Below are 23,382 nucleotides of genomic sequence, written 5' to 3' on the forward strand. Positions count from 1 at the left end.
GAAGCAAAAATAGAAGTGACAGCCATCAAAGTCACGATGTGCATTTTTTGTGCTTGTTTAGCAGGATGGACGATAAGACAAAGTGATTGAAGGCCACAAAACAAGTGCAGAAGCCACAGGATGCAGACTTATGGGATGCTTCCACTCACTAAATGAGGACTTCAAGATGAACGTGTTGGATCAACAGGTAAGTGTGGAATGAGTGTGGACTGAATGTATGATGGTGCAATGTTTTTTTGTCTGTTTTGTTGCGAGATATGCAGCAGTGTGCTGTGCAATCTTGCAGAGCTAGTTGGTTGGTTTCAAGTGTCTTTTGCAAAGTATTTGTAGTGATTCCAAGTGTCTTTTGCAAAGTATTTGTAGTGATTCCAAGTGTCTTTTACTTAGTGTTTGTGCCAATTCCAAGTGTCTTTTACTTAGTGTTTGTGCCAATTCCAAGTGTCTTTTACTTAGTGTTTGTGCTAATTCCAAGTGTCTTTTACTTAGGGTTTGTGCCAATTCCAAGTGTCTTTTACTTAGGGTTTGTGCCAATTCCAAGTGTCTTTTACTTAGTGTTTGTGCTAATTCCAAGTGTCTTTTACTTAGGGTTTGTGCCAATTCCAAGTGTCTTTTACTTAGGGTTTGTGCCAATTCCAAGTGTCTTTTACTTAGTGTTTGTGCTAATTCCAAGTGTCTTTTACTTAGGGTTTGTGCCAATTCCAAGTGTCTTTTGCTTAGTGTTTGTAGTGATTCCAAGTGTCTTTTACTTAGGGTTTGTGCCAATTCCAAGTGTCTTTTACTTAGTGTTTGTGCCAATTCCAAGTGTCTTTTACTTAGTGTTTGTAGTGATTCCAAGTGTGTTTTACTTAGTGTTTGTGCTAATTCTAAGTGTCTTTTACTTAGGGTTTGTGCCAATTCCAAGTGTCTTTTACTTAGGGTTTGTGCCAATTCCAAGTGTCTTTTACTTAGTGTTTGTGCTAATTCCAAGTGTCTTTTACTTAGTGTTTGTGCTAATTCCAAGTGTCTTTTACTTAGTGTTTGTGCCAATTCCAAGTGTCTTTTACTTAGTGTTTGTGCCAATTCCAAGTGTCTTTTGCTTAGTGTTTGTGCTAATTCCAAGTGTCTTTTACTTAGTGTTTGTAGTGATTCCAAGTGTCTTTTACTTAGTGTTTGTGCCAATTCCAAGTGTCTTTTGCTTAGTGTTTGTGCTAATTCCAAGTGTCTTTTACTTAGTGTTTGTAGTGATTCCAAGTGTCTTTTACTTAGTGTTTGTGCAAATTCCAAGTGTCTTTTACTTAGTGTTTGTGCCAATTCCAAGTGTCTTTTGCTTAGTGTTTGTAGTGATTCCAAGTGTGTTTTACTTAGTGTTTGTGCTAATTCTAAGTGTCTTTTACTTAGGGTTTGTGCCAATTCCAAGTGTCTTTTACTTAGGGTTTGTGCCAATTCCAAGTGTCTTTTACTTAGTGTTTGTGCTAATTCCAAGTGTCTTTTACTTAGTGTTTGTGCTAATTCCAAGTGTCTTTTACTTAGTGTTTGTGCCAATTCCAAGTGTCTTTTACTTAGTGTTTGTGCCAATTCCAAGTGTCTTTTGCCAAGTGTTTGTAGTGATTCCAAGTGTCTTTTACTTAGGGTTTGTGCCAATTCCAAGTGTCTTTTACTTAGGGTTTGTGCCAATTCCAAGTGTCTTCTGCTTAGTGTTTGTAGTGATTCCAAGTGTCTTTTACTTAGTGTTTGTGCTAATTCTAAGTGTCTTTTACTTAGTGTTTGTGCCAATTCCAAGTGTCTTTTACTTAGGGTTTGTGCCAATTCCAAGTGTCTTTTACTTAGGGTTTGTGCCAATTCCAAGTGTCTTTTACTTAGTGTTTGTGCTAATTCCAAGTGTCTTTTACTTAGGGTTTGTGCCAATTCCAAGTGTCTTTTACTTAGGGTTTGTGCCAATTCCAAGTGTCTTTTACTTAGTGTTTGTGCTAATTCCAAGTGTCTTTTACTTAGGGTTTGTGCCAATTCCAAGTGTCTTTTACTTAGGGTTTGTGCCAATTCCAAGTGTCTTTTACTTAGTGTTTGTGCTAATTCCAAGTGTCTTTTACTTAGGGTTTGTGCCAATTCCAAGTGTCTTTTGCTTAGTGTTTGTAGTGATTCCAAGTGTCTTTTACTTAGGGTTTGTGCCAATTCCAAGTGTCTTTTGCTTAGTGTTTGTGCTAATTCCAAGTGTCTTTTACTTAGTGTTTGTGCCAATTCCAAGTGTCTTTTACTTAGTGTTTGTGCCAATTCCAAGTGTCTTTTACTTAGTGTTTGTGCTAATTCCAAGTGTCTTTTACTTAGGGTTTGTGCCAATTCCAAGTGTCTTTTACTTAGTGTTTGTGCCAATTCCAAGTGTCTTTTACTTAGGGTTTGTGCCAATTCCAAGTGTCTTTTACTTAGTGTTTGTGCTAATTCCAAGTGTCTTTTACTTAGTGTTTGTGCTAATTCCAAGTGTCTTTTAATTAGTGTTTGTGCTAGTTCCAAGTGTCTTTTACTTAGTGTTTGTGCCAATTCCAAGTGTCTTTTGCTTAGTGTTTGTAGTGATTCCAAGTGTCTTTTACTTAGTGTTTGTGCTAATTCTAAGTGTCTTTTACTTAGTGTTTGTGCTAATTCCAAGTGTCTTTTACTTAGGGTTTGTGCCAATTCCAAGTGTCTTTTACTTAGTGTTTGTGCTAATTCCAACTGTCTTTTACTTAGTGTTTGTGCCAATTCCAAGTGTCTTTTACTTAGTGTTTGTGCCAATTCCAAGTGTCTTTTACTTAGGGTTTGTGCCAATTCCAAGTGTCTTTTACTTAGGGTTTGTGCCAATTCCAAGTGTCTTTTACTTAGGGTTTGTGCCAATTCCAAGTGTCTTTTACTTAGTGTTTGTGCTAATTCCAAGTGTCTTTTACTTAGGGTTTGTGCCAATTCCAAGTGTCTTTTACTTAGGGTTTGTGCCAATTCCAAGTGTCTTTTACTTAGTGTTTGTGCTAATTCCAAGTGTCTTTTACTTAGGGTTTGTGCCAATTCCAAGTGTCTTTTACTTAGGGTTTGTGCCAATTCCAAGTGTCTTTTACTTAGTGTTTGTGCTAATTCCAAGTGTCTTTTACTTAGGGTTTGTGCCAATTCCAAGTGTCTTTTGCTTAGTGTTTGTAGTGATTCCAAGTGTCTTTTACTTAGGGTTTGTGCCAATTCCAAGTGTCTTTTGCTTAGTGTTTGTGCTAATTCCAAGTGTCTTTTACTTAGTGTTTGTGCCAATTCCAAGTGTCTTTTACTTAGTGTTTGTGCCAATTCCAAGTGTCTTTTACTTAGTGTTTGTGCTAATTCCAAGTGTCTTTTACTTAGGGTTTGTGCCAATTCCAAGTGTCTTTTACTTAGTGTTTGTGCCAATTCCAAGTGTCTTTTACTTAGGGTTTGTGCCAATTCCAAGTGTCTTTTACTTAGTGTTTGTGCTAATTCCAAGTGTCTTTTACTTAGTGTTTGTGCTAATTCCAAGTGTCTTTTAATTAGTGTTTGTGCTAGTTCCAAGTGTCTTTTACTTAGTGTTTGTGCCAATTCCAAGTGTCTTTTGCTTAGTGTTTGTAGTGATTCCAAGTGTCTTTTACTTAGTGTTTGTGCTAATTCTAAGTGTCTTTTACTTAGTGTTTGTGCTAATTCCAAGTGTCTTTTACTTAGGGTTTGTGCCAATTCCAAGTGTCTTTTACTTAGTGTTTGTGCTAATTCCAACTGTCTTTTACTTAGTGTTTGTGCCAATTCCAAGTGTCTTTTACTTAGTGTTTGTGCCAATTCCAAGTGTCTTTTACTTAGGGTTTGTGCCAATTCCAAGTGTCTTTTACTTAGGGTTTGTGCCAATTCCAAGTGTCTTTTACTTAGTGTTTGTGCCAATTCCAAGTGTCTTTTACTTAGTGTTTGTGCTAATTCCAAGTGTCTTTTACTTAGGGTTTGTGCCAATTCCAAGTGTCTTTTACTTAGGGTTTGTGCCAATTCCAAGTGTCTTTTACTTAGGGTTTGTGCCAATTCCAAGTGTCTTTTACTTAGTGTTTGTGCTAATTCCAAGTGTCTTTTACTTAGTGTTTGTGCTAATTCCAAGTGTCTTTTACTTAGGGTTTGTGCCAATTCCAAGTGTCTTTTACTTAGGGTTTGTGCCAATTCCAAGTGTCTTTTACTTAGTGTTTGTGCTAATTCCAAGTGTCTTTTACTTAGTGTTTGTGCTAATTCCAAGTGTCTTTTGCTTAGTGTTTGTAGTGATTCCAAGTGTCTTTTACTTAGGGTTTGTGCCAATTCCAAGTGTCTTTTGCTTAGTGTTTGTAGTGATTCCAAGTGTCTTTTACTTAGTGTTTGTAGTGATTCCAAGTGTCTTTTACTTAGGGTTTGTGCCAATTCCAAGTGTCTTTTGCTTAGTGTTTGTAGTGATTCCAAGTGTCTTTTACTTAGGGTTTGTGCCAATTCCAAGTGTCTTTTACTTAGTGTTTGTGCTAATTCTAAGTGTCTTTTACTTAGTGTTTGTGCTAATTCCAAGTGTCTTTTACTTAGGGTTTGTGCCAATTCCAAGTGTCTTTTACTTAGGGTTTGTGCTAATTCCAAGTGTCTTTTACTTAGTGTTTGTGCTAATTCCAAGTGTCTTTTACTTAGGGTTTGTGCCAATTCCAAGTGTCTTTTACTTAGGGTTTGTGCCAATTCCAAGTGTCTTTTACTTAGGGTTTGTGCTAATTCCAAGTGTCTTTTACTTAGGGTTTGTGCCAATTCCAAGTGTCTTTTACTTAGTGTTTGTGCCAATTCCAAGTGTCTTTTACTTAGGGTTTGTGCCAATTCCAAGTGTCTTTTACTTAGGGTTTGTGCTAATTCCAAGTGTCTTTTACTTAGGGTTTGTGCCAATTCCAAGTGTCTTTTACTTAGGGTTTGTGCCAATTCCAAGTGTCTTTTACTTAGGGTTTGTGCCAATTCCAAGTGTCTTTTACTTAGTGTTTGTGCTAATTCCAAGTGTCTTTTACTTAGTGTTTGTGCTAATTCCAAGTGTCTTTTATTTAGTGTTTGTGCCAATTCCAAGTGTCTTTTACTTAGGGTTTGTGCCAATTCCAAGTGTCTTTTGCTTAGTGTTTGTAGTGATTCCAAGTGTGTTTTACTTAGTGTTTGTGCTAATTTTAAGTGTCTTTTACTTAGGGTTTGTGCCAATTCCAAGTGTCTTTTACTTAGTGTTTGTGCCAATTCCAAGTGTCTTTTACTTAGGGTTTGTGCCAATTCCAAGTGTCTTTTACTTAGTGTTTGTGCCAATTCCAAGTGTCTTTTGCTTCGTGTTTGTAGTGATTCCAAGTGTCTTTTACTTAGTGTTTGTGCTAATTCTAAGTGTCTTTTACTTAGTGTTTGTGCTAATTCCAAGTGTCTTTTACTTAGGGTTTGTGCCAATTCCAAGTGTCTTTTACTTAGGGTTTGTGCCAATTCCAAGTGTCTTTTACTTAGGGTTTGTGCCAATTCCAAGTGTCTTTTACTTAGGGTTTGTGCCAATTCCAAGTGTCTTTTACTTAGTGTTTGTGCTAATTCCAAGTGTCTTTTACTTAGTGTTTGTGCCAATTCCAAGTGTCTTTTGCTTAGTGTTTGTAGTGATTCCAAGTGTCTTTTACTTAGTGTTTGTGCTAATTCTAAGTGTCTTTTACTTAGTGTTTGTGCTAATTCCAAGTGTCTTTTACTTAGTGTTTGTGCTAATTCCAAGTGTCTTTTACTTAGGGTTTGTGCCAATTCCAAGTGTCTTTTACTTAGGGTTTGTGCCAATTCCAAGTGTCTTTTACTTAGGGTTTGTGCCAATTCCAAGTGTCTTTTACTTAGTGTTTGTGCTAATTCCAAGTGTATTTACTTAGTGTTTGTGCTAATTCCAAGTGTCTTTTGCTTAGTGTTTGTAGTGATTCCAAGTGTCTTTTACTTAGGGTTTGTGCCAATTCCAAGTGTCTTTTGCTTAGTGTTTGTAGTGATTCCAAGTGTCTTTTACTTAGTGTTTGTAGTGATTCCAAGTGTCTTTTACTTAGGGTTTGTGCCAATTCCAAGTGTCTTTTGCTTAGTGTTTGTAGTGATTCCAAGTGTCTTTTACTTAGGGTTTGTGCCAATTCCAAGTGTCTTTTACTTAGTGTTTGTGCTAATTCCAAGTGTCTTTTACTTAGGGTTTGTGCCAATTCCAAGTGTCTTTTACTTAGGGTTTGTGCTAATTCCAAGTGTCTTTTACTTAGGGTTTGTGCCAATTCCAAGTGTCTTTTACTTAGGGTTTGTGCTAATTCCAAGTGTCTTTTACTTAGGGTTTGTGCCAATTCCAAGTGTCTTTTACTTAGTGTTTTTGCCAATTCCAAGTGTCTTTTACTTAGGGTTTGTGCCAATTCCAAGTGTCTTTTACTTAGTGTTTGTGCTAATTCCAAGTGTCTTTTACTTAGGGTTTGTGCCAATTCCAAGTGTCTTTTACTTAGGGTTTGTGCCAATTCCAAGTGTCTTTTACTTAGGGTTTGTGCCAATTCCAAGTGTCTTTTACTTAGTGTTTGTGCTAATTCCAAGTGTCTTTTACTTAGTGTTTGTGCCAATTCCAAGTGTCTTTTATTTAGTGTTTGTGCCAATTCCAAGTGTCTTTTACTTAGTGTTTGTGCTAATTCCAAGTGTCTTTTACTTAGTGTTTGTGCTAATTCCAAGTGTCTTTTACTTAGTGTTTGTGCCAATTCCAAGTGTCTTTACTTAGGGTTTGTGCCAATTCCAAGTGTCTTTTACTTAGGGTTTGTGCCAATTCCAAGTGTCTTTTACTTAGTGTTTGTGCTAATTCCAAGTGTCTTTTACTTAGGGTTTGTGCCAATTCCAAGTGTCTTTTACTTAGGGTTTGTGCCAATTCCAAGTGTCTTTTACTTAGGGTTTGTGCCAATTCCAAGTGTCTTTTACTTAGTGTTTGTGCTAATTCCAAGTGTCTTTTACTTAGGGTTTGTGCCAATTCCAAGTGTCTTTTGCTTAGTGTTTGTAGTGATTCCAAGTGTCTTTTACTTAGGGTTTGTGCCAATTCCAAGTGTCTTTTGCTTAGTGTTTGTAGTGATTCCAAGTGTCTTTTACTTAGGGTTTGTGCCAATTCCAAGTGTCTTTTGCTTAGTGTTTGTAGTGATTCCAAGTGTCTTTTGCTAAGTGTTTGTAGTGATTCCAAGTGTCTTTTACTTAGGGTTTGTGCCAATTCCAAGTGTCTTTTACTTAGTGTTTGTGCTAATTCTAAGTGTCTTTTACTTAGTGTTTGTGCTAATTCCAAGTGTCTTTTACTTAGGGTTTGTGCCAATTCCAAGTGTCTTTTACTTAGGGTTTGTGCTAATTCCAAGTGTCTTTTACTTAGGGTTTGTGCCAATTCCAAGTGTCTTTTACTTAGTGTTTGTGCCAATTCCAAGTGTCTTTTACTTAGGGTTTGTGCCAATTCCAAGTGTCTTTTACTTAGTGTTTGTGCTAATTCCAAGTGTCTTTTACTTAGGGTTTGTGCCAATTCCAAGTGTCTTTTACTTAGGGTTTGTGCCAATTCCAAGTGTCTTTTACTTAGGGTTTGTGCCAATTCCAAGTGTCTTTTACTTAGTGTTTGTGCTAATTCCAAGTGTCTTTTACTTAGTGTTTGTGCTAATTCCAAGTGTCTTTTATTTAGTGTTTGTGCCAATTCCAAGTGTCTTTTACTTAGTGTTTGTGCCAATTCCAAGTGTCTTTTGCTAAGTGTTTGTAGTGATTCCAAGTGTCTTTTACTTAGGGTTTGTGCCAATTCCAAGTGTCTTTTACTTAGGGTTTGTGCCAATTCCAAGTGTCTTTTACTTAGGGTTTGTGCCAATTCCAAGTGTCTTTTACTTAGTGTTTGTGCTAATTCCAAGTGTCTTTTACTTAGGGTTTGTGCCAATTCCAAGTGTCTTTTACTTAGGGTTTGTGCCAATTCCAAGTGTCTTTTACTTAGTGTTTGTGCTAATTCCAAGTGTCTTTTACTTAGGGTTTGTGCCAATTCCAAGTGTCTTTTGCTTAGTGTTTGTAGTGATTCCAAGTGTCTTTTACTTAGGGTTTGTGCCAATTCCAAGTGTCTTTTACTTAGTGTTTGTGCCAATTCCAAGTGTCTTTTACTTAGTGTTTGTAGTGATTCCAAGTGTGTTTTACTTAGTGTTTGTGCTAATTCTAAGTGTCTTTTACTTAGGGTTTGTGCCAATTCCAAGTGTCTTTTACTTAGGGTTTGTGCCAATTCCAAGTGTCTTTTACTTAGTGTTTGTGCTAATTCCAAGTGTCTTTTACTTAGTGTTTGTGCTAATTCCAAGTGTCTTTTACTTAGTGTTTGTGCCAATTCCAAGTGTCTTTTACTTAGTGTTTGTGCCAATTCCAAGTGTCTTTTGCTTAGTGTTTGTGCTAATTCCAAGTGTCTTTTACTTAGTGTTTGTAGTGATTCCAAGTGTCTTTTACTTAGTGTTTGTGCCAATTCCAAGTGTCTTTTGCTTAGTGTTTGTGCTAATTCCAAGTGTCTTTTACTTAGTGTTTGTAGTGATTCCAAGTGTCTTTTACTTAGTGTTTGTGCAAATTCCAAGTGTCTTTTACTTAGTGTTTGTGCCAATTCCAAGTGTCTTTTGCTTAGTGTTTGTAGTGATTCCAAGTGTGTTTTACTTAGTGTTTGTGCTAATTCTAAGTGTCTTTTACTTAGGGTTTGTGCCAATTCCAAGTGTCTTTTACTTAGGGTTTGTGCCAATTCCAAGTGTCTTTTACTTAGTGTTTGTGCTAATTCCAAGTGTCTTTTACTTAGTGTTTGTGCTAATTCCAAGTGTCTTTTACTTAGTGTTTGTGCCAATTCCAAGTGTCTTTTACTTAGTGTTTGTGCCAATTCCAAGTGTCTTTTGCCAAGTGTTTGTAGTGATTCCAAGTGTCTTTTACTTAGGGTTTGTGCCAATTCCAAGTGTCTTTTACTTAGGGTTTGTGCCAATTCCAAGTGTCTTCTGCTTAGTGTTTGTAGTGATTCCAAGTGTCTTTTACTTAGTGTTTGTGCTAATTCTAAGTGTCTTTTACTTAGTGTTTGTGCCAATTCCAAGTGTCTTTTACTTAGGGTTTGTGCCAATTCCAAGTGTCTTTTACTTAGGGTTTGTGCCAATTCCAAGTGTCTTTTACTTAGTGTTTGTGCTAATTCCAAGTGTCTTTTACTTAGGGTTTGTGCCAATTCCAAGTGTCTTTTACTTAGGGTTTGTGCCAATTCCAAGTGTCTTTTACTTAGTGTTTGTGCTAATTCCAAGTGTCTTTTACTTAGGGTTTGTGCCAATTCCAAGTGTCTTTTACTTAGGGTTTGTGCCAATTCCAAGTGTCTTTTACTTAGTGTTTGTGCTAATTCCAAGTGTCTTTTACTTAGGGTTTGTGCCAATTCCAAGTGTCTTTTGCTTAGTGTTTGTAGTGATTCCAAGTGTCTTTTACTTAGGGTTTGTGCCAATTCCAAGTGTCTTTTGCTTAGTGTTTGTGCTAATTCCAAGTGTCTTTTACTTAGTGTTTGTGCCAATTCCAAGTGTCTTTTACTTAGTGTTTGTGCCAATTCCAAGTGTCTTTTACTTAGTGTTTGTGCTAATTCCAAGTGTCTTTTACTTAGGGTTTGTGCCAATTCCAAGTGTCTTTTACTTAGTGTTTGTGCCAATTCCAAGTGTCTTTTACTTAGGGTTTGTGCCAATTCCAAGTGTCTTTTACTTAGTGTTTGTGCTAATTCCAAGTGTCTTTTACTTAGTGTTTGTGCTAATTCCAAGTGTCTTTTAATTAGTGTTTGTGCTAGTTCCAAGTGTCTTTTACTTAGTGTTTGTGCCAATTCCAAGTGTCTTTTGCTTAGTGTTTGTAGTGATTCCAAGTGTCTTTTACTTAGTGTTTGTGCTAATTCTAAGTGTCTTTTACTTAGTGTTTGTGCTAATTCCAAGTGTCTTTTACTTAGGGTTTGTGCCAATTCCAAGTGTCTTTTACTTAGTGTTTGTGCTAATTCCAACTGTCTTTTACTTAGTGTTTGTGCCAATTCCAAGTGTCTTTTACTTAGTGTTTGTGCCAATTCCAAGTGTCTTTTACTTAGGGTTTGTGCCAATTCCAAGTGTCTTTTACTTAGGGTTTGTGCCAATTCCAAGTGTCTTTTACTTAGTGTTTGTGCCAATTCCAAGTGTCTTTTACTTAGTGTTTGTGCTAATTCCAAGTGTCTTTTACTTAGGGTTTGTGCCAATTCCAAGTGTCTTTTACTTAGGGTTTGTGCCAATTCCAAGTGTCTTTTACTTAGGGTTTGTGCCAATTCCAAGTGTCTTTTACTTAGTGTTTGTGCTAATTCCAAGTGTCTTTTACTTAGTGTTTGTGCTAATTCCAAGTGTCTTTTACTTAGGGTTTGTGCCAATTCCAAGTGTCTTTTACTTAGGGTTTGTGCCAATTCCAAGTGTCTTTTACTTAGTGTTTGTGCTAATTCCAAGTGTCTTTTACTTAGTGTTTGTGCTAATTCCAAGTGTCTTTTGCTTAGTGTTTGTAGTGATTCCAAGTGTCTTTTACTTAGGGTTTGTGCCAATTCCAAGTGTCTTTTGCTTAGTGTTTGTAGTGATTCCAAGTGTCTTTTACTTAGTGTTTGTAGTGATTCCAAGTGTCTTTTACTTAGGGTTTGTGCCAATTCCAAGTGTCTTTTGCTTAGTGTTTGTAGTGATTCCAAGTGTCTTTTACTTAGGGTTTGTGCCAATTCCAAGTGTCTTTTACTTAGTGTTTGTGCTAATTCTAAGTGTCTTTTACTTAGTGTTTGTGCTAATTCCAAGTGTCTTTTACTTAGGGTTTGTGCCAATTCCAAGTGTCTTTTACTTAGGGTTTGTGCTAATTCCAAGTGTCTTTTACTTAGTGTTTGTGCTAATTCCAAGTGTCTTTTACTTAGGGTTTGTGCCAATTCCAAGTGTCTTTTACTTAGGGTTTGTGCCAATTCCAAGTGTCTTTTACTTAGGGTTTGTGCTAATTCCAAGTGTCTTTTACTTAGGGTTTGTGCCAATTCCAAGTGTCTTTTACTTAGTGTTTGTGCCAATTCCAAGTGTCTTTTACTTAGGGTTTGTGCCAATTCCAAGTGTCTTTTACTTAGGGTTTGTGCTAATTCCAAGTGTCTTTTACTTAGGGTTTGTGCCAATTCCAAGTGTCTTTTACTTAGGGTTTGTGCCAATTCCAAGTGTCTTTTACTTAGGGTTTGTGCCAATTCCAAGTGTCTTTTACTTAGTGTTTGTGCTAATTCCAAGTGTCTTTTACTTAGTGTTTGTGCTAATTCCAAGTGTCTTTTATTTAGTGTTTGTGCCAATTCCAAGTGTCTTTTACTTAGGGTTTGTGCCAATTCCAAGTGTCTTTTGCTTAGTGTTTGTAGTGATTCCAAGTGTGTTTTACTTAGTGTTTGTGCTAATTTTAAGTGTCTTTTACTTAGGGTTTGTGCCAATTCCAAGTGTCTTTTACTTAGTGTTTGTGCCAATTCCAAGTGTCTTTTACTTAGGGTTTGTGCCAATTCCAAGTGTCTTTTACTTAGTGTTTGTGCCAATTCCAAGTGTCTTTTGCTTCGTGTTTGTAGTGATTCCAAGTGTCTTTTACTTAGTGTTTGTGCTAATTCTAAGTGTCTTTTACTTAGTGTTTGTGCTAATTCCAAGTGTCTTTTACTTAGGGTTTGTGCCAATTCCAAGTGTCTTTTACTTAGGGTTTGTGCCAATTCCAAGTGTCTTTTACTTAGGGTTTGTGCCAATTCCAAGTGTCTTTTACTTAGGGTTTGTGCCAATTCCAAGTGTCTTTTACTTAGTGTTTGTGCTAATTCCAAGTGTCTTTTACTTAGTGTTTGTGCCAATTCCAAGTGTCTTTTGCTTAGTGTTTGTAGTGATTCCAAGTGTCTTTTACTTAGTGTTTGTGCTAATTCTAAGTGTCTTTTACTTAGTGTTTGTGCTAATTCCAAGTGTCTTTTACTTAGTGTTTGTGCTAATTCCAAGTGTCTTTTACTTAGGGTTTGTGCCAATTCCAAGTGTCTTTTACTTAGGGTTTGTGCCAATTCCAAGTGTCTTTTACTTAGGGTTTGTGCCAATTCCAAGTGTCTTTTACTTAGTGTTTGTGCTAATTCCAAGTGTATTTACTTAGTGTTTGTGCTAATTCCAAGTGTCTTTTGCTTAGTGTTTGTAGTGATTCCAAGTGTCTTTTACTTAGGGTTTGTGCCAATTCCAAGTGTCTTTTGCTTAGTGTTTGTAGTGATTCCAAGTGTCTTTTACTTAGTGTTTGTAGTGATTCCAAGTGTCTTTTACTTAGGGTTTGTGCCAATTCCAAGTGTCTTTTGCTTAGTGTTTGTAGTGATTCCAAGTGTCTTTTACTTAGGGTTTGTGCCAATTCCAAGTGTCTTTTACTTAGTGTTTGTGCTAATTCCAAGTGTCTTTTACTTAGGGTTTGTGCCAATTCCAAGTGTCTTTTACTTAGGGTTTGTGCTAATTCCAAGTGTCTTTTACTTAGGGTTTGTGCCAATTCCAAGTGTCTTTTACTTAGGGTTTGTGCTAATTCCAAGTGTCTTTTACTTAGGGTTTGTGCCAATTCCAAGTGTCTTTTACTTAGTGTTTTTGCCAATTCCAAGTGTCTTTTACTTAGGGTTTGTGCCAATTCCAAGTGTCTTTTACTTAGTGTTTGTGCTAATTCCAAGTGTCTTTTACTTAGGGTTTGTGCCAATTCCAAGTGTCTTTTACTTAGGGTTTGTGCCAATTCCAAGTGTCTTTTACTTAGGGTTTGTGCCAATTCCAAGTGTCTTTTACTTAGTGTTTGTGCTAATTCCAAGTGTCTTTTACTTAGTGTTTGTGCCAATTCCAAGTGTCTTTTATTTAGTGTTTGTGCCAATTCCAAGTGTCTTTTACTTAGTGTTTGTGCTAATTCCAAGTGTCTTTTACTTAGTGTTTGTGCTAATTCCAAGTGTCTTTTACTTAGTGTTTGTGCCAATTCCAAGTGTCTTTACTTAGGGTTTGTGCCAATTCCAAGTGTCTTTTACTTAGGGTTTGTGCCAATTCCAAGTGTCTTTTACTTAGTGTTTGTGCTAATTCCAAGTGTCTTTTACTTAGGGTTTGTGCCAATTCCAAGTGTCTTTTACTTAGGGTTTGTGCCAATTCCAAGTGTCTTTTACTTAGGGTTTGTGCCAATTCCAAGTGTCTTTTACTTAGTGTTTGTGCTAATTCCAAGTGTCTTTTACTTAGGGTTTGTGCCAATTCCAAGTGTCTTTTGCTTAGTGTTTGTAGTGATTCCAAGTGTCTTTTACTTAGGGTTTGTGCCAATTCCAAGTGTCTTTTGCTTAGTGTTTGTAGTGATTCCAAGTGTCTTTTACTTAGGGTTTGTGCCAATTCCAAGTGTCTTTTGCTTAGTGTTTGTAGTGATTCCAAGTGTCTTTTGCTAAGTGTTTGTAGTGATTCCAAGTGTCTTTTACTTAGGGTTTGTGCCAATTCCAAGTGTCTTTTACTTAGTGTTTGTGCTAATTCTAAGTGTCTTTTACTTAGTGTTTGTGCTAATTCCAAGTGTCTTTTACTTAGGGTTTGTGCCAATTCCAAGTGTCTTTTACTTAGGGTTTGTGCTAATTCCAAGTGTCTTTTACTTAGGGTTTGTGCCAATTCCAAGTGTCTTTTACTTAGTGTTTGTGCCAATTCCAAGTGTCTTTTACTTAGGGTTTGTGCCAATTCCAAGTGTCTTTTACTTAGTGTTTGTGCTAATTCCAAGTGTCTTTTACTTAGGGTTTGTGCCAATTCCAAGTGTCTTTTACTTAGGGTTTGTGCCAATTCCAAGTGTCTTTTACTTAGGGTTTGTGCCAATTCCAAGTGTCTTTTACTTAGTGTTTGTGCTAATTCCAAGTGTCTTTTACTTAGTGTTTGTGCTAATTCCAAGTGTCTTTTATTTAGTGTTTGTGCCAATTCCAAGTGTCTTTTACTTAGTGTTTGTGCCAATTCCAAGTGTCTTTTGCTAAGTGTTTGTAGTGATTCCAAGTGTCTTTTACTTAGGGTTTGTGCCAATTCCAAGTGTCTTTTACTTAGGGTTTGTGCCAATTCCAAGTGTCTTTTACTTAGGGTTTGTGCCAATTCCAAGTGTCTTTTACTTAGTGTTTGTGCTAATTCCAAGTGTCTTTTACTTAGGGTTTGTGCCAATTCCAAGTGTCTTTTACTTAGGGTTTGTGCCAATTCCAAGTGTCTTTTACTTAGTGTTTGTGCTAATTCCAAGTGTCTTTTACTTAGGGTTTGTGCCAATTCCAAGTGTCTTTTGCTTAGTGTTTGTAGTGATTCCAAGTGTCTTTTACTTAGGGTTTGTGCCAATTCCAAGTGTCTTTTACTTAGTGTTTGTGCCAATTCCAAGTGTCTTTTACTTAGTGTTTGTAGTGATTCCAAGTGTGTTTTACTTAGTGTTTGTGCTAATTCTAAGTGTCTTTTACTTAGGGTTTGTGCCAATTCCAAGTGTCTTTTACTTAGGGTTTGTGCCAATTCCAAGTGTCTTTTACTTAGTGTTTGTGCTAATTCCAAGTGTCTTTTACTTAGTGTTTGTGCTAATTCCAAGTGTCTTTTACTTAGTGTTTGTGCCAATTCCAAGTGTCTTTTACTTAGTGTTTGTGCCAATTCCAAGTGTCTTTTGCTTAGTGTTTGTGCTAATTCCAAGTGTCTTTTACTTAGTGTTTGTAGTGATTCCAAGTGTCTTTTACTTAGTGTTTGTGCCAATTCCAAGTGTCTTTTGCTTAGTGTTTGTGCTAATTCCAAGTGTCTTTTACTTAGTGTTTGTAGTGATTCCAAGTGTCTTTTACTTAGTGTTTGTGCAAATTCCAAGTGTCTTTTACTTAGTGTTTGTGCCAATTCCAAGTGTCTTTTGCTTAGTGTTTGTAGTGATTCCAAGTGTGTTTTACTTAGTGTTTGTGCTAATTCTAAGTGTCTTTTACTTAGGGTTTGTGCCAATTCCAAGTGTCTTTTACTTAGGGTTTGTGCCAATTCCAAGTGTCTTTTACTTAGTGTTTGTGCTAATTCCAAGTGTCTTTTACTTAGTGTTTGTGCTAATTCCAAGTGTCTTTTACTTAGTGTTTGTGCCAATTCCAAGTGTCTTTTACTTAGTGTTTGTGCCAATTCCAAGTGTCTTTTGCCAAGTGTTTGTAGTGATTCCAAGTGTCTTTTACTTAGGGTTTGTGCCAATTCCAAGTGTCTTTTACTTAGGGTTTGTGCCAATTCCAAGTGTCTTCTGCTTAGTGTTTGTAGTGATTCCAAGTGTCTTTTACTTAGTGTTTGTGCTAATTCTAAGTGTCTTTTACTTAGTGTTTGTGCCAATTCCAAGTGTCTTTTACTTAGGGTTTGTGCCAATTCCAAGTGTCTTTTACTTAGGGTTTGTGCCAATTCCAAGTGTCTTTTACTTAGTGTTTGTGCTAATTCCAAGTGTCTTTTACTTAGGGTTTGTGCCAATTCCAAGTGTCTTTTACTTAGGGTTTGTGCCAATTCCAAGTGTCTTTTACTTAGTGTTTGTGCTAATTCCAAGTGTCTTTTACTTAGGGTTTGTGCCAATTCCAAGTGTCTTTTACTTAGGGTTTGTGCCAATTCCAAGTGTCTTTTACTTAGTGTTTGTGCTAATTCCAAGTGTCTTTTACTTAGGGTTTGTGCCAATTCCAAGTGTCTTTTGCTTAGTGTTTGTAGTGATTCCAAGTGTCTTTTACTTAGGGTTTGTGCCAATTCCAAGTGTCTTTTGCTTAGTGTTTGTGCTAATTCCAAGTGTCTTTTACTTAGTGTTTGTGCCAATTCCAAGTGTCTTTTACTTAGTGTTTGTGCCAATTCCAAGTGTCTTTTACTTAGTGTTTGTGCTAATTCCAAGTGTCTTTTACTTAGGGTTTGTGCCAATTCCAAGTGTCTTTTACTTAGTGTTTGTGCCAATTCCAAGTGTCTTTTACTTAGGGTTTGTGCCAATTCCAAGTGTCTTTTACTTAGTGTTTGTGCTAATTCCAAGTGTCTTTTACTTAGTGTTTGTGCTAATTCCAAGTGTCTTTTAATTAGTGTTTGTGCTAGTTCCAAGTGTCTTTTACTTAGTGTTTGTGCCAATTCCAAGTGTCTTTTGCTTAGTGTTTGTAGTGATTCCAAGTGTCTTTTACTTAGTGTTTGTGCTAATTCTAAGTGTCTTTTACTTAGTGTTTGTGCTAATTCCAAGTGTCTTTTACTTAGGGTTTGTGCCAATTCCAAGTGTCTTTTACTTAGTGTTTGTGCTAATTCCAACTGTCTTTTACTTAGTGTTTGTGCCAATTCCAAGTGTCTTTTACTTAGTGTTTGTGCCAATTCCAAGTGTCTTTTACTTAGGGTTTGTGCCAATTCCAAGTGTCTTTTACTTAGGGTTTGTGCCAATTCCAAGTGTCTTTTACTTAGTGTTTGTGCCAATTCCAAGTGTCTTTTACTTAGTGTTTGTGCTAATTCCAAGTGTCTTTTACTTAGGGTTTGTGCCAATTCCAAGTGTCTTTTACTTAGGGTTTGTGCCAATTCCAAGTGTCTTTTACTTAGGGTTTGTGCCAATTCCAAGTGTCTTTTACTTAGTGTTTGTGCTAATTCCAAGTGTCTTTTACTTAGTGTTTGTGCTAATTCCAAGTGTCTTTTACTTAGGGTTTGTGCCAATTCCAAGTGTCTTTTACTTAGGGTTTGTGCCAATTCCAAGTGTCTTTTACTTAGTGTTTGTGCTAATTCCAAGTGTCTTTTACTTAGTGTTTGTGCTAATTCCAAGTGTCTTTTGCTTAGTGTTTGTAGTGATTCCAAGTGTCTTTTACTTAGGGTTTGTGCCAATTCCAAGTGTCTTTTGCTTAGTGTTTGTAGTGATTCCAAGTGTCTTTTACTTAGTGTTTGTAGTGATTCCAAGTGTCTTTTACTTAGGGTTTGTGCCAATTCCAAGTGTCTTTTGCTTAGTGTTTGTAGTGATTCCAAGTGTCTTTTACTTAGGGTTTGTGCCAATTCCAAGTGTCTTTTACTTAGTGTTTGTGCTAATTCTAAGTGTCTTTTACTTAGTGTTTGTGCTAATTCCAAGTGTCTTTTACTTAGGGTTTGTGCCAATTCCAAGTGTCTTTTACTTAGGGTTTGTGCTAATTCCAAGTGTCTTTTACTTAGTGTTTGTGCTAATTCCAAGTGTCTTTTACTTAGGGTTTGTGCCAATTCCAAGTGTCTTTTACTTAGGGTTTGTGCCAATTCCAAGTGTCTTTTACTTAGGGTTTGTGCTAATTCCAAGTGTCTTTTACTTAGGGTTTGTGCCAATTCCAAGTGTCTTTTACTTAGTGTTTGTGCCAATTCCAAGTGTCTTTTACTTAGGGTTTGTGCCAATTCCAAGTGTCTTTTACTTAGGGTTTGTGCTAATTCCAAGTGTCTTTTACTTAGGGTTTGTGCCAATTCCAAGTGTCTTTTACTTAGGGTTTGTGCCAATTCCAAGTGTCTTTTACTTAGGGTTTGTGCCAATTCCAAGTGTCTTTTACTTAGTGTTTGTGCTAATTCCAAGTGTCTTTTACTTAGTGTTTGTGCTAATTCCAAGTGTCTTTTATTTAGTGTTTGTGCCAATTCCAAGTGTCTTTTACTTAGGGTTTGTGCCAATTCCAAGTGTCTTTTGCTTAGTGTTTGTAGTGATTCCAAGTGTGTTTTACTTAGTGTTTGTGCTAATTTTAAGTGTCTTTTACTTAGGGTTTGTGCCAATTCCAAGTGTCTTTTACTTAGTGTTTGTGCCAATTCCAAGTGTCTTTTACTTAGGGTTTGTGCCAATTCCAAGTGTCTTTTACTTAGTGTTTGTGCCAATTCCAAGTGTCTTTTGCTTCGTGTTTGTAGTGATTCCAAGTGTCTTTTACTTAGTGTTTGTGCTAATTCTAAGTGTCTTTTACTTAGTGTTTGTGCTAATTCCAAGTGTCTTTTACTTAGGGTTTGTGCCAATTCCAAGTGTCTTTTACTTAGGGTTTGTGCCAATTCCAAGTGTCTTTTACTTAGGGTTTGTGCCAATTCCAAGTGTCTTTTACTTAGGGTTTGTGCCAATTCCAAGTGTCTTTTACTTAGTGTTTGTGCTAATTCCAAGTGTCTTTTACTTAGTGTTTGTGCCAATTCCAAGTGTCTTTTGCTTAGTGTTTGTAGTGATTCCAAGTGTCTTTTACTTAGTGTTTGTGCTAATTCTAAGTGTCTTTTACTTAGTGTTTGTGCTAATTCCAAGTGTCTTTTACTTAGTGTTTGTGCTAATTCCAAGTGTCTTTTACTTAGGGTTTGTGCCAATTCCAAGTGTCTTTTACTTAGGGTTTGTGCCAATTCCAAGTGTCTTTTACTTAGGGTTTGTGCCAATTCCAAGTGTCTTTTACTTAGTGTTTGTGCTAATTCCAAGTGTATTTACTTAGTGTTTGTGCTAATTCCAAGTGTCTTTTGCTTAGTGTTTGTAGTGATTCCAAGTGTCTTTTACTTAGGGTTTGTGCCAATTCCAAGTGTCTTTTGCTTAGTGTTTGTAGTGATTCCAAGTGTCTTTTACTTAGTGTTTGTAGTGATTCCAAGTGTCTTTTACTTAGGGTTTGTGCCAATTCCAAGTGTCTTTTGCTTAGTGTTTGTAGTGATTCCAAGTGTCTTTTACTTAGGGTTTGTGCCAATTCCAAGTGTCTTTTACTTAGTGTTTGTGCTAATTCCAAGTGTCTTTTACTTAGGGTTTGTGCCAATTCCAAGTGTCTTTTACTTAGGGTTTGTGCTAATTCCAAGTGTCTTTTACTTAGGGTTTGTGCCAATTCCAAGTGTCTTTTACTTAGGGTTTGTGCTAATTCCAAGTGTCTTTTACTTAGGGTTTGTGCCAATTCCAAGTGTCTTTTACTTAGTGTTTTTGCCAATTCCAAGTGTCTTTTACTTAGGGTTTGTGCCAATTCCAAGTGTCTTTTACTTAGTGTTTGTGCTAATTCCAAGTGTCTTTTACTTAGGGTTTGTGCCAATTCCAAGTGTCTTTTACTTAGGGTTTGTGCCAATTCCAAGTGTCTTTTACTTAGGGTTTGTGCCAATTCCAAGTGTCTTTTACTTAGTGTTTGTGCTAATTCCAAGTGTCTTTTACTTAGTGTTTGTGCCAATTCCAAGTGTCTTTTATTTAGTGTTTGTGCCAATTCCAAGTGTCTTTTACTTAGTGTTTGTGCTAATTCCAAGTGTCTTTTACTTAGTGTTTGTGCTAATTCCAAGTGTCTTTTACTTAGTGTTTGTGCCAATTCCAAGTGTCTTTACTTAGGGTTTGTGCCAATTCCAAGTGTCTTTTACTTAGGGTTTGTGCCAATTCCAAGTGTCTTTTACTTAGTGTTTGTGCTAATTCCAAGTGTCTTTTACTTAGGGTTTGTGCCAATTCCAAGTGTCTTTTACTTAGGGTTTGTGCCAATTCCAAGTGTCTTTTACTTAGGGTTTGTGCCAATTCCAAGTGTCTTTTACTTAGTGTTTGTGCCAATTCCAAGTGTCTTTTACTTAGGGTTTGTGCCAATTCCAAGTGTCTTTTGCTTAGTGTTTGTAGTGATTCCAAGTGTCTTTTACTTAGGGTTTGTGCCAATTCCAAGTGTCTTTTGCTTAGTGTTTGTAGTGATTCCAAGTGTCTTTTACTTAGGGTTTGTGCCAATTCCAAGTGTCTTTTGCTTAGTGTTTGTAGTGATTCCAAGTGTCTTTTGCTAAGTGTTTGTAGTGATTCCAAGTGTCTTTTACTTAGGGTTTGTGCCAATTCCAAGTGTCTTTTACTTAGTGTTTGTGCTAATTCTAAGTGTCTTTTACTTAGTGTTTGTGCTAATTCCAAGTGTCTTTTACTTAGGGTTTGTGCCAATTCCAAGTGTCTTTTACTTAGGGTTTGTGCTAATTCCAAGTGTCTTTTACTTAGGGTTTGTGCCAATTCCAAGTGTCTTTTACTTAGTGTTTGTGCCAATTCCAAGTGTCTTTTACTTAGGGTTTGTGCCAATTCCAAGTGTCTTTTACTTAGTGTTTGTGCTAATTCCAAGTGTCTTTTACTTAGGGTTTGTGCCAATTCCAAGTGTCTTTTACTTAGGGTTTGTGCCAATTCCAAGTGTCTTTTACTTAGGGTTTGTGCCAATTCCAAGTGTCTTTTACTTAGTGTTTGTGCTAATTCCAAGTGTCTTTTACTTAGTGTTTGTGCTAATTCCAAGTGTCTTTTATTTAGTGTTTGTGCCAATTCCAAGTGTCTTTTACTTAGTGTTTGTGCCAATTCCAAGTGTCTTTTGCTAAGTGTTTGTAGTGATTCCAAGTGTCTTTTACTTAGGGTTTGTGCCAATTCCAAGTGTCTTTTACTTAGGGTTTGTGCCAATTCCAAGTGTCTTTTACTTAGGGTTTGTGCCAATTCCAAGTGTCTTTTACTTAGTGTTTGTGCCAATTCCAAGTGTCTTTTACTTAGGGTTTGTGCCAATTCCAAGTGTCTTTTACTTAGGGTTTGTGCCAATTCCAAGTGTCTTTTACTTAGTGTTTGTGCTAATTCCAAGTGTCTTTTACTTAGGGTTTGTGCCAATTCCAAGTGTCTTTTACTTAGGGTTTGTGCCAATTCCAAGTGTCTTTTACTTAGGGTTTGTGCCAATTCCAAGTGTCTTTTACTTAGTGTTTGTGCTAATTCCAAGTGTCTTTTACTTAGTGTTTGTGCTAATTCCAAGTGTCTTTTGCTTAGTGTTTGTGCTAATTCCAAGTGTCTTTTACTTAGGGTTTGTGCCAATTCCAAGTGTCTTTTGCTTAGTGTTTGTAGTGATTCCAAGTGTCTTTTACTTAGGGTTTGTGCCAATTCCAAGTGTCTTTTACTTAGGGTTTGTGCTAATTCCAAGTGTCTTTTACTTAGGGTTTGTGCCAATTCCAAGTGTCTTTTACTTAGGGTTTGTGCTAATTCCAAGTGTCTTTTACTTAGGGTTTGTGCCAATTCCAAGTGTCTTTTACTTAGTGTTTGTGCCAATTCCAAGTGTCTTTTACTTAGGGTTTGTGCCAATTCCAAGTGTCTTTTACTTAGTGTTTGTGCTAATTCCAAGTGTCTTTTACTTAGGGTTTGTGCCAATTCCAAGTGTCTTTTACTTAGGGTTTGTGTCAATTCCAAGTGTCTTTTACTTAGGGTTTGTGCTAATTCCAAGTGTCTTTTTCTTAGTGTTTGTGCCAATTCCAAGTGTCTTTTGCTTAGTGTTTGTAGTGATTCCAAGTGTCTTTTACTTAGTGTTTGTGCTAATTCTAAGTGTCTTTTACTTAGTGTTTGTGCTAATTCCAAGTGTCTTTTACTTAGTGTTTGTGCTAATTCCAAGTGTCTTTTACTTAGGGTTTGTGCCAATTCCAAGTGTCTTTTACTTAGGGTTTGTGCCAATTCCAAGTGTCTTTTACTTAGGGTTTGTGCCAATTCCAAGTGTCTTTTACTTAGTGTTTGTGCTAATTCCAAGTGTCTTTTACTTAGTGTTAGTAGTGATTCCAAGTGTCTTTTACTTAGGGTTTGTGCCAATTCCAAGTGTCTTTTGCTTAGTGTTTGTAGTGATTCCAAGTGTCTTTTACTTAGTGTTTGTAGTGATTCCAAGTGTCTTTTACTTAGGGTTTGTGCCAATTCCAAGTGTCTTTTGCTTAGTGTTTGTAGTGATTCCAAGTGTCTTTTACTTAGGGTTTGTGCCAATTCCAAGTGTCTTTTACTTAGTGTTTGTGCTAATTCTAAGTGTCTTTTACTTAGTGTTTGTGCTAATTCCAAGTGTCTTTTACTTAGTGTTTGTGCCAATTCCAAGTGTCTTTTACTTAGGGTTTGTGCCAATTCCAAGTGTCTTTTACTTAGGGTTTGTGCTAATTCCAAGTGTCTTTTACTTAGGGTTTGTGCCAATTCCAAGTGTCTTTTACTTAGTGTTTTTGCCAATTCCAAGTGTCTTTTACTTAGGGTTTGTGCCAATTCCAAGTGTCTTTTACTTAGTGTTTGTGCTAATTCCAAGTGTCTTTTACTTAGGGTTTGTGCCAATTCCAAGTGTCTTTTACTTAGGGTTTGTGCCAATTCCAAGTGTCTTTTACTTAGTGTTTGTGCTAATTCCAAGTGTCTTTTACTTAGGGTTTGTGCTAATTCCAAGTGTCTTTTACTTAGGGTTTGTGCCAATTCCAAGTGTCTTTTACTTAGTGTTTGTGCCAATTCCAAGTGTCTTTTACTTAGGGTTTGTGCCAATTCCAAGTGTCTTTTACTTAGGGTTTGTGCTAATTCCAAGTGTCTTTTACTTAGGGTTTGTGCCAATTCCAAGTGTCTTTTACTTAGGGTTTGTGCCAATTCCAAGTGTCTTTTACTTAGGGTTTGTGCCAATTCCAAGTGTCTTTTACTTAGGGTTTGTGCTAATTCCAAGTGTCTTTTACTTAGTGTTTGTAGTGATTCCAAGTGTCTTTTACTTAGTGTTTGTGCCAATTCCAAGTGTCTTTTACTTAGGGTTTGTGCCAATTCCAAGTGTCTTTTACTTAGTGTTTGTGCTAATTCCAAGTGTCTTTTACTTAGTGTTTGTGCCAATTCCAAGTGTCTTTTATTTAGTGTTTGTGCCAATTCCAAGTGTCTTTTACTTAGTGTTTGTGCTAATTCCAAGTGTCTTTTACTTAGTGTTTGTGCTAATTCCAAGTGTCTTTTACTTAGTGTTTGTGCCAATTCCAAGTGTCTTTACTTAGGGTTTGTGCCAATTCCAAGTGTCTTTTACTTAGGGTTTGTGCCAATTCCAAGTGTCTTTTACTTAGTGTTTGTGCTAATTCCAAGTGTCTTTTACTTAGGGTTTGTGCCAATTCCAAGTGTCTTTTACTTAGGGTTTGTGCCAATTCCAAGTGTCTTTTACTTAGGGTTTGTGCCAATTCCAAGTGTCTTTTACTTAGTGTTTGTGCCAATTCCAAGTGTCTTTTACTTAGGGTTTGTGCCAATTCCAAGTGTCTTTTGCTTAGTGTTTGTAGTGATTCCAAGTGTCTTTTACTTAGGGTTTGTGCCAATTCCAAGTGTCTTTTGCTTAGTGTTTGTAGTGATTCCAAGTGTCTTTTACTTAGGGTTTGTGCCAATTCCAAGTGTCTTTTGCTTAGTGTTTGTAGTGATTCCAAGTGTCTTTTGCTAAGTGTTTGTAGTGATTCCAAGTGTCTTTTACTTAGGGTTTGTGCCAATTCCAAGTGTCTTTTACTTAGTGTTTGTGCTAATTCTAAGTGTCTTTTACTTAGTGTTTGTGCTAATTCCAAGTGTCTTTTACTTAGGGTTTGTGCCAATTCCAAGTGTCTTTTACTTAGGGTTTGTGCTAATTCCAAGTGTCTTTTACTTAGGGTTTGTGCCAATTCCAAGTGTCTTTTACTTAGTGTTTGTGCCAATTCCAAGTGTCTTTTACTTAGGGTTTGTGCCAATTCCAAGTGTCTTTTACTTAGTGTTTGTGCTAATTCCAAGTGTCTTTTACTTAGGGTTTGTGCCAATTCCAAGTGTCTTTTACTTAGGGTTTGTGCCAATTCCAAGTGTCTTTTACTTAGG

The sequence above is a fragment of the Festucalex cinctus genome, chromosome 19 (genome assembly GCF_051991245.1).
Source record: "Festucalex cinctus isolate MCC-2025b chromosome 19, RoL_Fcin_1.0, whole genome shotgun sequence".
NCBI classification, from domain to species: domain Eukaryota; kingdom Metazoa; phylum Chordata; class Actinopteri; order Syngnathiformes; family Syngnathidae; genus Festucalex; species Festucalex cinctus.